The sequence below is a fragment of the Vidua chalybeata genome, chromosome 10, assembly GCF_026979565.1.
Source record: "Vidua chalybeata isolate OUT-0048 chromosome 10, bVidCha1 merged haplotype, whole genome shotgun sequence".
In the NCBI taxonomy this organism is placed as follows: domain Eukaryota; kingdom Metazoa; phylum Chordata; class Aves; order Passeriformes; family Viduidae; genus Vidua; species Vidua chalybeata.
This window is the reverse complement of record NC_071539.1, coordinates 4,391,169-4,405,497: the sequence shown is the minus strand read 5'-3', so window position 1 is coordinate 4,405,497 and position 14,329 is coordinate 4,391,169. Positions and strand designations below refer to the sequence as shown.

General features: G+C 45.5%; 1 long non-coding RNA gene across 2 annotated transcripts; it reads right to left on the bottom strand.

Annotated features, from left to right (window-relative positions):
- Positions 1–1,595: 1,595 nt before the first annotated feature.
- On the bottom strand, positions 1,596–13,660 carry LOC128793197 (uncharacterized). 2 transcript variants are annotated; one of them, XR_008432680.1, is made up of 4 exons: positions 13,511–13,660; positions 10,258–10,328; positions 2,868–2,970; positions 1,596–2,025 (listed from the first exon to the last, which is right to left on the bottom strand). It is a non-coding gene; the product is annotated as an uncharacterized LOC128793197 (long non-coding RNA). The 2 variants fall into 2 exon arrangements; XR_008432681.1 differs by lacking the exon at positions 10,258–10,328.
- Between the last annotated feature and the right edge of the window lie 669 nt (positions 13,661–14,329).

The window sequence follows — 14,329 nt, the reverse complement described above, 5'->3', positions numbered from 1 at the left end:
TTAAGTTTTCCACCATGTGATATCACACACTTCTATTCAAGCTACACACCCATAATCCCAGTTCTGTCATTCCATTTTGGAAGCCTTCTCCACAGCCTCAGGTCAATGTAGTGTTCTTCTGGGGGTCAGTGCCTGTCAGCACAGAAAGTCTGGAATTCTCAGTAACCAGGGTTCCAACAATTACAAAGCATCAATTGCACTGGTAGCACAGCAGATGGGCCAGGGCCAGCTCAGGGCTCAGGAGGGCAATGGCACCATAACATTTACAAGGCTTTAATACACCAGAGATACTTACCTAAATATATATTATAAATATATAAATAAAATGTCAGATATGTTCTTCCCTTTTCAATAATTTCCCCCTTCATTTCTCAAAAAATGGTTTCCCTGCTGTCTTCCAAATAAAATCAGTTTATGAGAGACATCCCACACATGTGAAATTCTGATGTCTGTCAAATAAGAAGAAACAGATTTTAAGCACAAGTGGCTGTTGCCAGAGCAGCAGTAGCAGCACCACATAGGCTATTTATGTGTGAGCATACAGAGATATTATTTTTCTGCACCGCCAGTCTTTTATCACTTTTGCTGCAGCAAAACTCTCACTGTCTTCCATTAAAAAAAGAGCAACAAACCCCACAAGATTTCACTAATTTTAAGCATCACTAATAAAGTTACTTCTAATGTATCTGTATGCTTTCTGTCTGCTTTGCCCTCCTGACCAATAACCCCATCAGAAAACAGCTTCATTAAGTATCCAGAAATAGTAAGATGAGAAATAAAGAGGTAAATAATAGCAGGAAATAGCTGAAAATGTGTTGTTTACAATACACTCAGCATGTGGCAGGTATTAAAGGAGGTGCAGACTCAACACTGTCACATAATATCAGCACAAAGTAATTAGAAACAGAGAGGCCCATGGAAAAATAAATACTCAGTAATAGCTTGTATGTACCCAGCAGCAGGAAATAAGGTTCAGTGGTGGAGGGATCTGATTACACCAAATGTAGACAAAAATAAGGAACAATTCTTGTTTCTTCTTACAGGCAAAAACAAAGCATTATTGGGCAGATCAGAAGGCATCAAGTTACCTCCTCATTTTGCATAATATAATATTTACATATACTCTACATAGGTATCTATTTTATTTATCCATTATGTAGTGGTGAGCTCTGGGGCTGCCTCAGGTGTCCTGGTGGGGCTTGGCAGGGATTCATGTCAGCACCATCCTATTGCAGCAACTAAATCCACCCAGCCCATCCTGCTGCCTCTGATTGCTGTCCTGCAGACACAGGAATAACTAAATTCCTGTGGGATGTGCATTTTTGGCAGGGTGCTGGCATGAAGCCCCTTTTAGTCTTGCCTTGGCACTGTGGCTGCTACTTGAGCCCTAACTCATGCTGGCTGGGAGGAGTGGCCTGGGATAACTGGGACAGTGGCTGTAACATGCCCCAAATTTGATGCAGCTGGATCCCAGGAAGTCCTCATGGAGGAGATTGATTCCAAGGAGGTTTCTGTGACCACTCAGAGCCCTGGAAACTGCCCTGAGCAGCATTTTGTACCTTTGGTCTGGGCATAAATAAACTCATAAAGCACTAAGGAGCCAACAGCCAGGGAAGATTTTCCATTGCTGTCCATCCATTCTGGATTTAAATGAGAAATTAAGAGAGAAATAGGGTTTTTTAATAACCTTTAATAGGTTATTAACAAATTTCTTTTTTAAAAATTATATAGCTTAACATATCAAGGCAGTTCAAACACCCCATCCCAGCAAGCATTAAAACATTATTTAAGCCTCACATTTATTATATGTTTTTTGCTGTCAGGTTGGGGGTTTAGCAGAGATTTTAAATGGGAACATGGGACAACAGGAATTTTTTTCAGTGGGCACTGGGGCTCAATCACCACACTGATGTTCCCTGCACACCAACAGGATGCTCTGAGCTTGGCCTCCACGTGCCAAAGCCCAGAACAGCATCAGCATCTTCTTAATCGCTGGCATGGGGAACAGGGAAAGCACAGAAGGCACTGAAAAATAAACACAGCAAAGTGCACAAACAGCAGAATTGAAAGCAAGTAGCTAAAACTCTTTAGTTTGATACAGAAGAATAAAATGCTTCTGGGACCCATGCTGCCACTGAGTTGGGCTGGGGAGACTGCAGTTATCCCCCACTTTTTGTCCAGGACAGATAAGGGAGTGTTCAGCCATCCCTGTTCCCAACCTGATAACATTTTCCAACAAAACTGCATTCATCAGTCTTCCTCCTTCCAGCTCATTTAGAAATTATTTACACTGCTAGCAGATAAGGGTCCTGAGATGGGGTGGTTTTGCTGACACCAGAGGCTGGGAGCCATAAAGCCTCTGTGCCTCTGCCCCAGCAGCTGTTCCAGGGTTCCTCCTCCTGGCCCAGCCTGCCATGCTGAGACCCCCGGGGGGTGGGTAAAGACCCCCCCGTGGCCCTCAGCTGCAACGGGGCACAGTGTGGGGCTGGCAGGAGTAACTTGCAGAGCCTGTGGGAGGGCAGCGAGGAGCAGCTGCACTGGGGTGAGGAGCCCGAAGCCCAAAGCAGGATGAACTGTCTCTCTCTCTCTATAAATATGTATAATTCCCAGGGAAAGTGCCTCTCAGGGGACAGGGATCACAGCAGCAGGTGCTGACAGTGCTGCCCCCATCTGAGCTTGCACTGAGTACTCAAGTTCCAAACTCCACTGGATATCTCTGTAACTACACACTGCAGCCATAGAAGTGTTTGGTGAGAATCTCAGTGAGTATTTGGTGTCAATCCTGAGCACCAGGGACTGGGATGAGCTGGATGGCCCTTGAAGGTTAGCAGGGAGAGGAAATCTGCTTATTCTCAGTGACTTCTGACCTTCAAATCCACCCTGGAAAGCTCAGGAGGGCTCCTTTTCCTCTCACCCCACACACAATAAACAGGCACGAAGCAACCAATGTTTTTGCAGGTGCAGAATTATCTGTTGGGAGAACAAAGTGCAGAGATTGTGACATAAAGCTGCAACATTCCTGCTCACCTTTAGCAGGGACCCTGTTTATAACATCAGCCCAGTAACCAAAAAAAAAAAAAAAAAAAAAAAAAAAACCAACAAAACAAACAAAAAAAAAACCCCAAAACCAAACAAAACCAAAAACAAACAAAAAATATCAAAGCCCATGAAATCAGAAACCAAGCAAACAAAACCCTGGGCTTTTGTTCCAGTATCTTTTGGGGATCTTGTCAGTCAGTGCCAGTGTCAGGGGTGTCCCCCTGCCAGCTCTGATGCTCTTTGCCAGGGTGGGATTGCTGGACCCAGTGCAGAAAGGGCATTGTGCTGCTGTACACAAAACCTCAGGGAGGTTTTTGCTTGCAGGTCAAGAAGCTGCTGCTGTTGCTTGCCTGATTCCTCTGGGTGTTTTGTATTGCACACAGCCAAGTAAGAGGTGTTATGATTGTAAGAGTGTTTACGTGTGCTGTCCTGAGCTTTGCTGAGCCCCAGCAGCAGCTGGGAATGCCCAGTTCCCTTTAAAACAAATGGCACTCGTGTGTCAGACCTTTCAAGATAGTTTTACAAATCCACAGTAGAGATATGAGCTCAAAAAATGAGTCTTTCAGAGCGGCTACATCCAGCACTATGACTCAAAGGTATGGGGGAAGATATGAGTCAGAATCAGTGCTGACACTAGGCCAGGATTGGACTGACAGAGTGAACACAGGGTGCAATCAAAGTCCTTCCCAGTTTGCCCATTTTTGACAGTCTTGTTTGCAGGGAAATGCCTTGCTGAAACCCAAGGGCTGCAACATCATATCAACCTTGGTCTGGGCTGCAAACGAAGCAAGGTGGTGGTGAACTGGTCACAAACACCCTGAGAGCTCTTGCTGAAGTGCTGGAGGGGATAATACCCAAACACTGCACTTGGAGAGCTGCAGTGGGCAATCCACATGAGGCAGCAAGGACTGTTCACTCATTATTTACCCAATACCTGGGACAGCTTGTAGGAATATAAAAAGGTAAAAGACTTTAGAAAGTGCAGAAAGGCCACAGAAAGTAGACATAAAGCTGAGAAAGGCTGAGAAGTTTCTAAACCTTCTCATGAGAAAGCTAAGAAGTTAAGAACCAAGTGAATACATTTATATTTATCATAAGGAACAAGAAAGAACAAGAACTTATTGATAGCTCAAGATGTGAAAAGTCCTACATATATGCTTTACAAAAATAGAAAAGGTTTCCAATAATGAATTATTGTGTATTGTTTGAAGTGCCTAAAAGTCCTTTTGTTAATGTTAAACTCACGTAGGTCCTTTTCTTATCAGTTAGAGTATAATGACTTTACACCTTTTACACCTTTTCTTTTATGCTATTGGTTCAAAGAATATATAGAAAAAGGCTTTACATGAGCTGCCATCTTGTCTCTGATCTGTGTTTGCATGGATGTTGTTATTTTCCTGTGTCTCTTGCTTTTTGCTTGTATGATACAGACAGATAATAAATCCTAAGTCTGCAACTAGTCAGGGTCCCATCCCATTTGTGAGACATGGACCAATTCATTTTTTTTAATTTTAAATAAAGTATTTTTGATTTGTTATTTATTTATTATTTTGTGTTATATAGTTTTATTATTGTATATATTTTTTATTTTAGGAAAAATAGTTATAATTTTTTATATAACAGCTCTGTGGTTTATTCTTTTAATTTGAAATTCGCTGCACGAGTGTTTATCTGGACTTGGAAGCAGAGGTTCAGCAATGCTGCACTGATTTTTCATAAAGCTTCCCTTGGGTGTGACAGGGTATCAGATCCATTGCTCATGTCAGGGGGTGATAACAGGAGAGCTCGCTTCCAAAATGGAAATACAGCAGCAAACTCCATCTCAGCTGCACAGGGGAAAGATCGAGGCAGAAGATCATATTTTGCCCCAGATAGCTGTAGCCATGTTCTGCCCAGGACCCCCCACTGCAGGCAGGACATGACCCAGGACATGGCTCAGCTCCAGCCTGGGTGGGCAGCAGCAGCCAGGGGCTGAAGGTCCAGGCTGGATTGTGTGAGTCAGGATTATTTTGGGTTCTGTCCCACAGTCTGGAAATTTGAGTTGAGTAATTAAAAGTTCTAAGGTGAGTTCAGGATTATGGAAAAGAGCTGCTTGCCCAGCTGGTGCACAACATTCCAGCTGGTGCACAATTCAGCTGCATTCATTATCCATAACCAATTTTACAAATTTTACATTTCCCTGGGTATTTTTCTCAATGAACTTCAAGAATCAACATGTTGGCATGCTCATCCACATCCACATCCACTTTCAGATTCCTTCTTTGGTTTTATTTCTAAGGCAGTGCATTAATGTCACAATTTAGGTACTATTTACAGCATCCTGAAGACCAAAAATTGAAGCTAAAATGCTCAAAGACCCTACTATCAATGCAACCACACTGTGATTCACTGCAGGTGCAAAATAGCAACCAAAGAGGCAAGAGAGAAGCAGGGCTGGGATGCAAGTCATGGGATGTGGGTCTGTTGGCTGTGACAGAACCACAACTACCTCATGCCAAGCCTCTAAAAACATGGAATCACCTGGAAGAGAGGAGATATAGGAAAGCTAGATCCCAAGTGACGTTGGCAACTTGTAGTCTAGATCTGAGAAAAATGCTCACCGAGAACAGGCTGATGGGATGCTCTAAATCACTTGAATTAGCTGCCCAAAATTATTACATTTATTTGAAAGTGCACACTAGCACAGCCCAGGAGCAAACAGTGGATTTCCAGGAACAAGAGCTGGGGGTAATTGTTGCCAGATTAGTTCTTGGTTGATTAGCCAAAATAAAACCATTTAGAAACCCATTGATTTGGGTAAAATGTTTGCTAGGTCTGGAAGATTCTCTCCAATATCTGTTTCCATTGGCAGTTTCTCTCACTGACTGGCAATGAATATTTTTCCTAAAATTTTAAGGACGCAGAAGACATGGGATTGAAGGTGACTCCTGGGAGCCAAGAGAAGGAAAGGAAAGAATTGTGACCCAGAGAGGCTGCTCTGACTCCAGCTACATCCTGGCCATCTGCTAGACTCACATACCCAGCCAGAACAACGCATGGGGATTTTGTTGTCCTGTCTGGCAGACTAAATGCCTTGAAAAAGCCACAATCAGGTCACACCAGTTCTGTTTGCCACCTCTCCAGCACAGACCTGCTGACATTCTGTGCCAGCTGCTGCCCAAAGGGGAGCACGGATGCCAGAAGTTGCTTCATCACCCACTGAGGCGTTTTTTGCATCCCTGCTGTTTGTTCACAGCCCCAGGACCAACAGAGTGTCACATGACAGTGACAACGAGCAGCCCTGGCAGCCTCGAGGGCAGCACAAATTCTTGTCTTGTGCTGAGGCTTCCTCACACAGGTCCATGGTCATGCAGGGGGAGCTGTGTCCAGCAAACACCATCATATCCAGCTGGGATGCTTCCCAAAGTCAGGGAAGATCCACCAAGAAACCCCCTTGACTTTGTTCTGGGAAATAATTGAACACCAGCTTTTGTTCGCAGTAGGGATATCAGAAGATCATAATTTCATGAAAGAGATGAAAGAAATTCTTCCCTGTGAGGGTGGGGAGGCCCTGGCACAGGGTGCCCAGGGAAGCTGTGGCTGCCCCATCCCTGGGAGTGTCCAAGGCTGGGTTGGATGGGGCTGGGAGCAGCCTGGGAAGGTGGAAGGTGTCCCTGCTTATGGCAGAGGGTGGAACAAAATGATCTTCAAGGTCTCTTCCAACCCAAACTCCTCTAGGATTCCATGATTTTACTCTCACGCTTCTCTCCTTTGATCCTGAATCAGAAGAACCAGGAGAAATGAAAGCTGATCACCAAACAGAGGAAATTTCCTAATGACTCCCTTCAAGATCTCTGCCAGCACAATTTAGATGGTTACATCAACATGTACAAACTAAAATGCACTGTGAATTAAGAAGCATTGCCCTGATGAGGGAGTATTTGCTGTAATTTGTTTTGCAGGCACTTAGCAAAAACAGAATAAGAAGAAACAGGGAGAGCGACCGAACAAAGTAATATGAAAATGGAGCCTCTGGCAGCCTCTGAAATGCACACTTTTAATGCAATTAGAGCATGGACTGGATGAGGACCCCACACACAAAGTAGCCAAACTCTAGTTTGTGCTTTTTTTTTACACCACTGCAGGTCTGAGCACAATCTGTTCTACAAGTGACTGGAAAATACATTACAGCTGTGAGGAAAATGGATTTTTCTTTTCTTCTAAACCTACTGTGAAATATAAATTGGGAATTCATTAGCTATGAGCTGCTGCAAAGTAACATTATTCTTAAAATATTCTCCTGGTTCCAGAGGACCTTGGTTAACTGCAGACAGAGAACAAGGGTCTTTCATTTAACAAAATGTCCTGGGAAGGATCATTAGAAATTACTTACAGATTCTTTCAGAGGCTTTTTAATTTCCATTTGCAGACTCTAAGTGATGACAAAGCAGAAAGGCTTTAAGCTGAAGGAGACTAGATTTAGATTAGATTCTCCCCAGTGAGGGTGGTGAGACTGGCACAGGTTGCCCAGAGAAGCTGTGGCTGCCCCATCCCTGGAAGTGTCCAAGGCTGGGTTGGATGAGGCTTGGAGCAACCTGGGATAGTGGAAAGTGTCTCTGACCACAGCAGGGGGTTGAACTGGATGAGCTTTGAAGTCTCTTCAAACCCAAACCATTCTCTGATTCCATGTGAGCAGCGAATCTGCAGCTGTTGAGTGGCAAAGGAGAGGGTGCCACAGGCTCTGCTGCTCACAAAGACAGGAGTGGGGAGCATTGGGCAAAGCAGGCTGTGGCTGTGGTTCATCCATGTCCCAACACCCTCCCGTGGGATGCTCAACAGTTTTGGATGCAATGAGCAGCATCGGTCCTTGGGTTCCTGCAGGTCCACCCAAGGTCTGTTCAAGGACAGGCACAGCTGGGACAGTCAGAGCTGATTTTGGAGGTAGCAGGACCACCAAGATCCACCAATGATGGACACAGGCAGTAGGGGTAGGAGGGATGTCCTGAAACTTTAAAGCCTTCTTGGTAGCAGAAGAGTTTGACTTCCATGACCTCAGCGATGTTTGATATCCTGCCAAGAGACCACTCATCATGCTGCATTTCAACAAATGAAGAAGAGTCCTGCTCCCCCAAGGTCTTCACATCTCTCTGCTCTGCCCAAAGCTGGGGGATGATCTGCCTTTGTGGTCAGGTCCCAGCTTTGCTTTGATGCCAAAATGCCCAGGAGGACCAGGCCCAGGGCTTTGGCTCAGGCCCCTCACAGTCACCGTGTCAGAGAGCAGTGGGGTCGTTATCCAGAGAGCCCAGTGGATGTGATGGGCAGGCTTCCAGCACCATCATGCAGCTCTAGTTAAACAGCCAGACCATGAAAATGCATCCTGCAGGAGTAACTCCACACCACCAGAGTGGGAGCAGCTTTTGAAGTCAGCACTTATCACCTCAGTCCATCACCTGCACAATGAAACCTTTCTTCCCCCACAAAACAGGAGATGCCAACACAAACAGCATAACCCCCCTGACTCCCTGCTAATCATTGAATAAACCCACTACAAAGGTGACCCCAAGCCCTTGGGGAGCAGATTGGGGACAGGGATGCTCTGGGGGATCTCAGAGGGGGGAATGGCTGTGCTGTGCTCTGCAAACAAAGGGGAACAGTGGCTGTCCACACTGACAGAGGCAAAGGTCCTCTGGTGTATTCCCCTGCCTGGCCTGCCCCCCTCCCACCACTCTTCTTACAGGTTTTGAACCATTTGCCTGCATCGTTCCACATTTGGCATGGCAGTGATGCTCTCAGAGTGCTGCATTTGCTCAGGTTTCAAGAAAGTGAGGGAACAGGAAGGGAAATGGAGAGAGACAAGAGCACCTCCTGCCTGAGGTCCCTGATGGCACTGGGGACACGATGGGAGCTCTGGGGACCCATGGGGACCTGGGCAAGGAGAGGTGGCAGGGCAGGACAGAGGACCCATGGAACCAGGCAGGGCACAAGCTGCCAGCTTGTCTGCTCATGGAACAATTGATTTTCAAGAGCTTTGAACGAAAACTCAGAGGAGTAACGTGATGGTTTTACAAGTACCAAAAAGAAGAGCTGAAACCTCCTTTTTCCTGGCTGTAGAAATGTTGATTTTCCTTGAGGTTTAGAGGCAAAACATCTTTGATGTCCAGAACCTCTTGACAAGCAAGAAGCCACAGGATGAGAATTATGAAAAAGAATTGTGTGAGGTCTTCTTCAAAGCCAGAAATATCCTCAAAGCTATAAAGACAAGATCTTCTTGAACAAAAGAGTCACTTCCAACTCCACTGTCACTTGCCTGACCTTTTCATTTGTCTGGAGAGCTGATAAAATTTACATTATAAGATATGCCTGGAGAAAAATCCTTGCTTACGTGTTTTTGGTACAAAAAAAAATATGCTTCCCCCCAAAAAATTCAAATTCACCCAATCAAAAAGAGGTTTCAAAATACAAAAGCAATTTGAATTTTGGTTGTCCAGTTTTTCCATTTCATTCCAAAAGGAAAATATCTAAATAAGATATTAACTCCTATCAGTATGGATATTTATTTCTGTGGATATTTATTTCTGTATGGTACCTTCATGCCAGTCATTTGAAAGTGGTGAATAAAGCCCTGCCTGGAGAGCTCACAGTGAGAAAAGTGAGAGCCTGAAGGAAGAACTGACAGCAGATAACAATAAAAACAACAATCACTTTTTTTTTTTTTTTTCCCTCTGGAACTGACATTTTCCTGTGGAAATGTGAAATGAAAAATGTCTTGTTCAGTGGGAAAGCAAGTCAAGACAGGCAGCCCCTGCCACGGATCCATCCCACCTGCCCTGAAGCAGAGCAGGTAGAGGTGAGCTGAGCACTGATGCTCAGCCACCCAGCCCAGCTCTGCTGCCTCCCCAGCCCTTTTCTTTTTCCTCCCTATTTTTCTTCCTATTTCCACCACTCACCCGGGGCTCTCCTCCCAGGAGAAGTAACATTTTACAGCAGCATGCTGAGAGCTATTAAAGTCCCACCGGGCACCTCCCTGCCAGCAGCCGTCACGGATGATCCAGCATCGGGACCATCCCACTCCCCCTGCGGAGCTCGGGGATGTCTCTGAGCCCTCTGAAGCCCCAGCACCAACCCCCTGATGTGCTCACAGCTTTCCTGCAAGGCTTTTCCCCAGATTCCCCCTCTTTGCCAGCACGGGTTCACTTTTCCCAGTGGTTTCACGTGGATGTAAAACGCTTCGTTTCCCACCCTGTCCCGCTGCCAGGCTCCAGGGACCACCACAGCGCCGAGCTTCGCCTCCCCCTGGGCACTCTGCATCCCTGGAAGTGAACAATGGGAACGCTGGAGATTAAAACCACCTCCCTCACATACTTTCATCAGCACCAACCATGGCAGATGCTGCATCTCTCAACACATTCAGCAAAAGGAAGGTCCCAGCAGCAGCTTTGAGTCTCCAGATGCCAGCACAGAGGTGACTCCTGCTCACTGCCCTGGCCAGGAGGGATAATTGATTTTACAGTGTCACAGCCAGATCAGTTGTCCCAGACAACTGACTTCTCTGCCAGCTCCTTGGGAGCTTTGAAAGATCCGTAATAACTATTTTTCCTGAAGAAAACAGATTAATTAATCCTTCTGCTAGGGTTGCGGTTAGTTTTTTTCTAAAAATTTAGAATTGTTTTTTTTCTAAAGATTTCAGAAGGCAAACAAGGCTGCCTAGCACCATTTTTCAAAATCATTCCCTGTTGTGTAGTTCAAACACTCCATCAGATTTCCAGAAGAAAATAGATCAGATTTCTGAAGTGCTCAGTGGGTGCTGCTGCCTGCTACAAAACTGGGGACGTTGTCTGGTGCCTCAAAAGAGAGCAGCAGATTTGGCACAGATCTCACACGCTAGAGATGGATGCCAAATACGTGCTCTCCCTGAGTTTTAGCTGCATTCTCTTTTCTGAAATGATTCATTTGTAGCCTTCAAATATGAAATACAGATAATCCAGGAGAGACAACAGGGGAATCCAGCAATGGATGTGGTTCCTGTGCACGGTCTTGCTCCTCATGCTAGCAACACTCTGCTCTAAGCCCCAGGAAAAGGTGTGAAAACCCTAAATTTTGCAACATGGACACCTCATGACACAGCTAAGGCTTGCTAAAGGGGTTTGATGAGGCAGTCAAGGAAAAATCTTATTTTTTCAGGTGGAATTGCCTTCTGTGAAAGGCACTGGAGAAGTAGCCCTTAGAAAATTCACTCCAATTTCATACAATTTGCTATAAATTAGTTTCATCAGTGACAAGCAGAAATGCCACCTGAAAGACCTCTAACCTTTGAATGCCAGTCTTGGACACCAGCAATGCAGATGGCTCGTCTCTGCAACTGCTCTGAAGATAAACACAGAACCATCAAATGTTTTGGGTTGGAATGAACTTTAAAGACCATCTTATTCCAACCCCCTGCCTTTGCCAAGGACAATTTCCACCAGACCAGTTGCTCAATTAAACAGTCAAACCTTCTTTTCTGTGGCTATACATATATAACCCCCACTTAAAAATCTGTTTATTTATCAAGCTCCTCTGCATGACTTTAACAAACACATTTGGCAAGGGAGGTGGTGATCATGTTAAAATCAGTGGAAGTTTGCTCAGTAGCCCCACACAGCAGCATTTCACCTGCTGAGCAAAGATAAACTGGGACAGGTGATCAAGATCCCAACTGGGTCTTTGTTTATGGATTTAATAATTTTTTGACCTGAAATAAAAGAGCATAACCTTTTGAGAATAGAGAATTTTGCCTTACTTAGCTGAGGAAAAAAGAGGCAGTTTGAGAGAGGATACAACTGCTGTTTTTAAGTAAATAAGGAATATCAGCAGGAAAACAAAATAATTAGGCTAACAACCCTTAGTTAGAACTAGTGGGAATGAGCTGGCTATAAATTATTCAGGGTGGAAATGAGAAGTTTCACCCCATTAAAGAAATCTTCATAACAACATCGATTCTTGCCTCCAGTTAGTCTAAAATATGGAGATGGAAGAGGAGGGGCAGAGGGGAGAACGTACCAGAATTTCATTCTGAAAGGGAAGAACAGCAGCAGCAGAAGGAAAAAAGCCCTTTACACAGCAAATACACAACCACAATCCAACACAAATATACACACTACAGATTAACTAACAGTCTTGGGGAAGAAATGGCCAATATCCCTGGCTCCTCTTAGTTCATGATTTCTTTATTATTGCTATTAAGAACCTTTTTGGCATTTTATAGTTGGATGGTCTGAATGCAAATTGCAGGAAGGTCAGTGTAAAAACACATTTGTTAAATAAACTAGTATTTTCTTAAACTTTCTTATGAAAAGAAATGTCTCTGTGGATCTTTAATGAGACAGCACTGTGGCCCTTGTCTGAACCCAGGGTCAGGGCATGAGAAAGACTGGGCTGGCTAATTGCAGTCTGAGTCTTCTTTAACTCCCCAAAAGAGAAGAAAACACTTGGGGAGTGAAGAGTTCATTAATATTTTTTGCTCTCACTGTCTTGGAAGCAAGCAGTGATGGTGACCTGCAATCTTCTGAGCAGAGAAAATTCACAGAAAGCTAAAAATAAGCAGAAGTGTCAGGTAGAGGGTAGTTTTGAGCAACACCCCTTCTTGCTATAGTGCTGTGGGCATGACATTGTCCCCTCCCAGGACAGAGGGGACATCCCCTTCACTCCCAGGGGCCTGAATCCTGCCAGAGGCACTGACAGACACATCTCTCTTTGATCTCCAGCATCTGAGGGACAAGCACCACCAACCTGCAATGCATTCCCAAGCTGGTTGGTTGCAATTCCTTGAACTTGCAGTTTGTCTTTAATTGTAACACTCATTAAAGCTGTTTACAGCCGTTAACTCTCCCAAAGCCCTCACAAGGCTGTGACACCCAGCAAAAAGCAAAGCAGGCAGAGATTAACTGATCAGCACAGGGTATGTCACAGCTCAGCAGGAGAATCCCTGACCTGACCCAGCTCACTGCTGTTTTATAGCAAAATATAAAAGGAAAATCACTCCAGGCTAGGCCTGAAGTCTGTGCTCTGTCAAAGTGCTGAGTGCCAGGCTCTGCTGTGCCATCAGCTCGTGGGCACTCAACATCACTGCCTCACAGGGGGACACTGCAAAAGGCAGAGGTGCAACATGAGACAGGAAAATCCATCTCCAAAGTTTTGGAGCTTGCTCTGCCTCTTTCTGAGGTGGTTTGTTCCTAATTAAGTCCTAACAAGCAGTTCCTGGTTTGGTGTCCTAGCAAGTAATTGTGACCCTTTGGGTGTCCCTAAGGACCTGGGGTCTCCCTGGGCACTCCCTCCTCACCACCACCATGAGCTCCCCTCTAAAACCAGGTCCCACCAGATGAGCCCACCAGCTCCTCCACACAGAAAACACAGCATGACCCGACTTCTCTACAGCCACCCCAAACTTTTCCCACCCCAAATTTACCACCCCAAATTTAGAGTGCCAGGGTTACAGGGCATGTCCCATTCCCACCTGCCACTGATGCTTGACCGTGGAACTTTCACTGATGATAAATCCCTCCTCACACACCTGGATCATCCTTTAATGAGCTGCCATGGATCATCCCCAGTCTGGGGTCATCCAGGTCTGGTTAAGCCCAACCTTGGCAGAGCCACCTTCACCCTCTCGATGTCAGAGCTGGCCTGGAAACGTCAGGCTTGCTCAGCTCAACACATCCCTTATCAACCAGGACACTCCTCACAGTGCTTTCTGCTCCTCTTGCCTAAACAAGAAACATCTCTGTGCAAGCCAGGGGCTGTGCCTGGGAGAGGCAATTCCAGCCTGCAGATAACACACATACAGCTGCCTTTGTTCCCTGGGAAATCTGCTGACAGGAGGGAGGGTCCCACAGGGGAGCTGCTCTTTGGGGCCATCCAGACTGATGTTGCTGATGGTTTCATACGAGGTGGCGTGCTGGGGCAGCAGGGAGCCAGAGTTTTGTGCTGCTCCAGGCAGGGTTTATCTCAGGAAAAGGCACCAAGGATGGGCTGCAGCCACGGATGGCAGGAGGAGAACAGCCAAGCACGGTGATATCACAGCTCTGAGTCATTAGCTGCAACTCAGAGCTCTGCCCGGGGTAAGAGACAAGGGCTTGTAAATAGATACCATGAATAAATGCCAGGAGAAAAAGGACCTTCAATTTTACTGAGGAGGCTATTGCTGATTAACGATTTCGCAGCTTGGTCTATGCTGAGGGCCAGATCTGAACACCAAAATCTTTAAATAGTTTCTATGCCAAGCATGGACAGCCAGGAAAGCTTGAACTGTTCAACAAAGATCTCATTCCCCTCC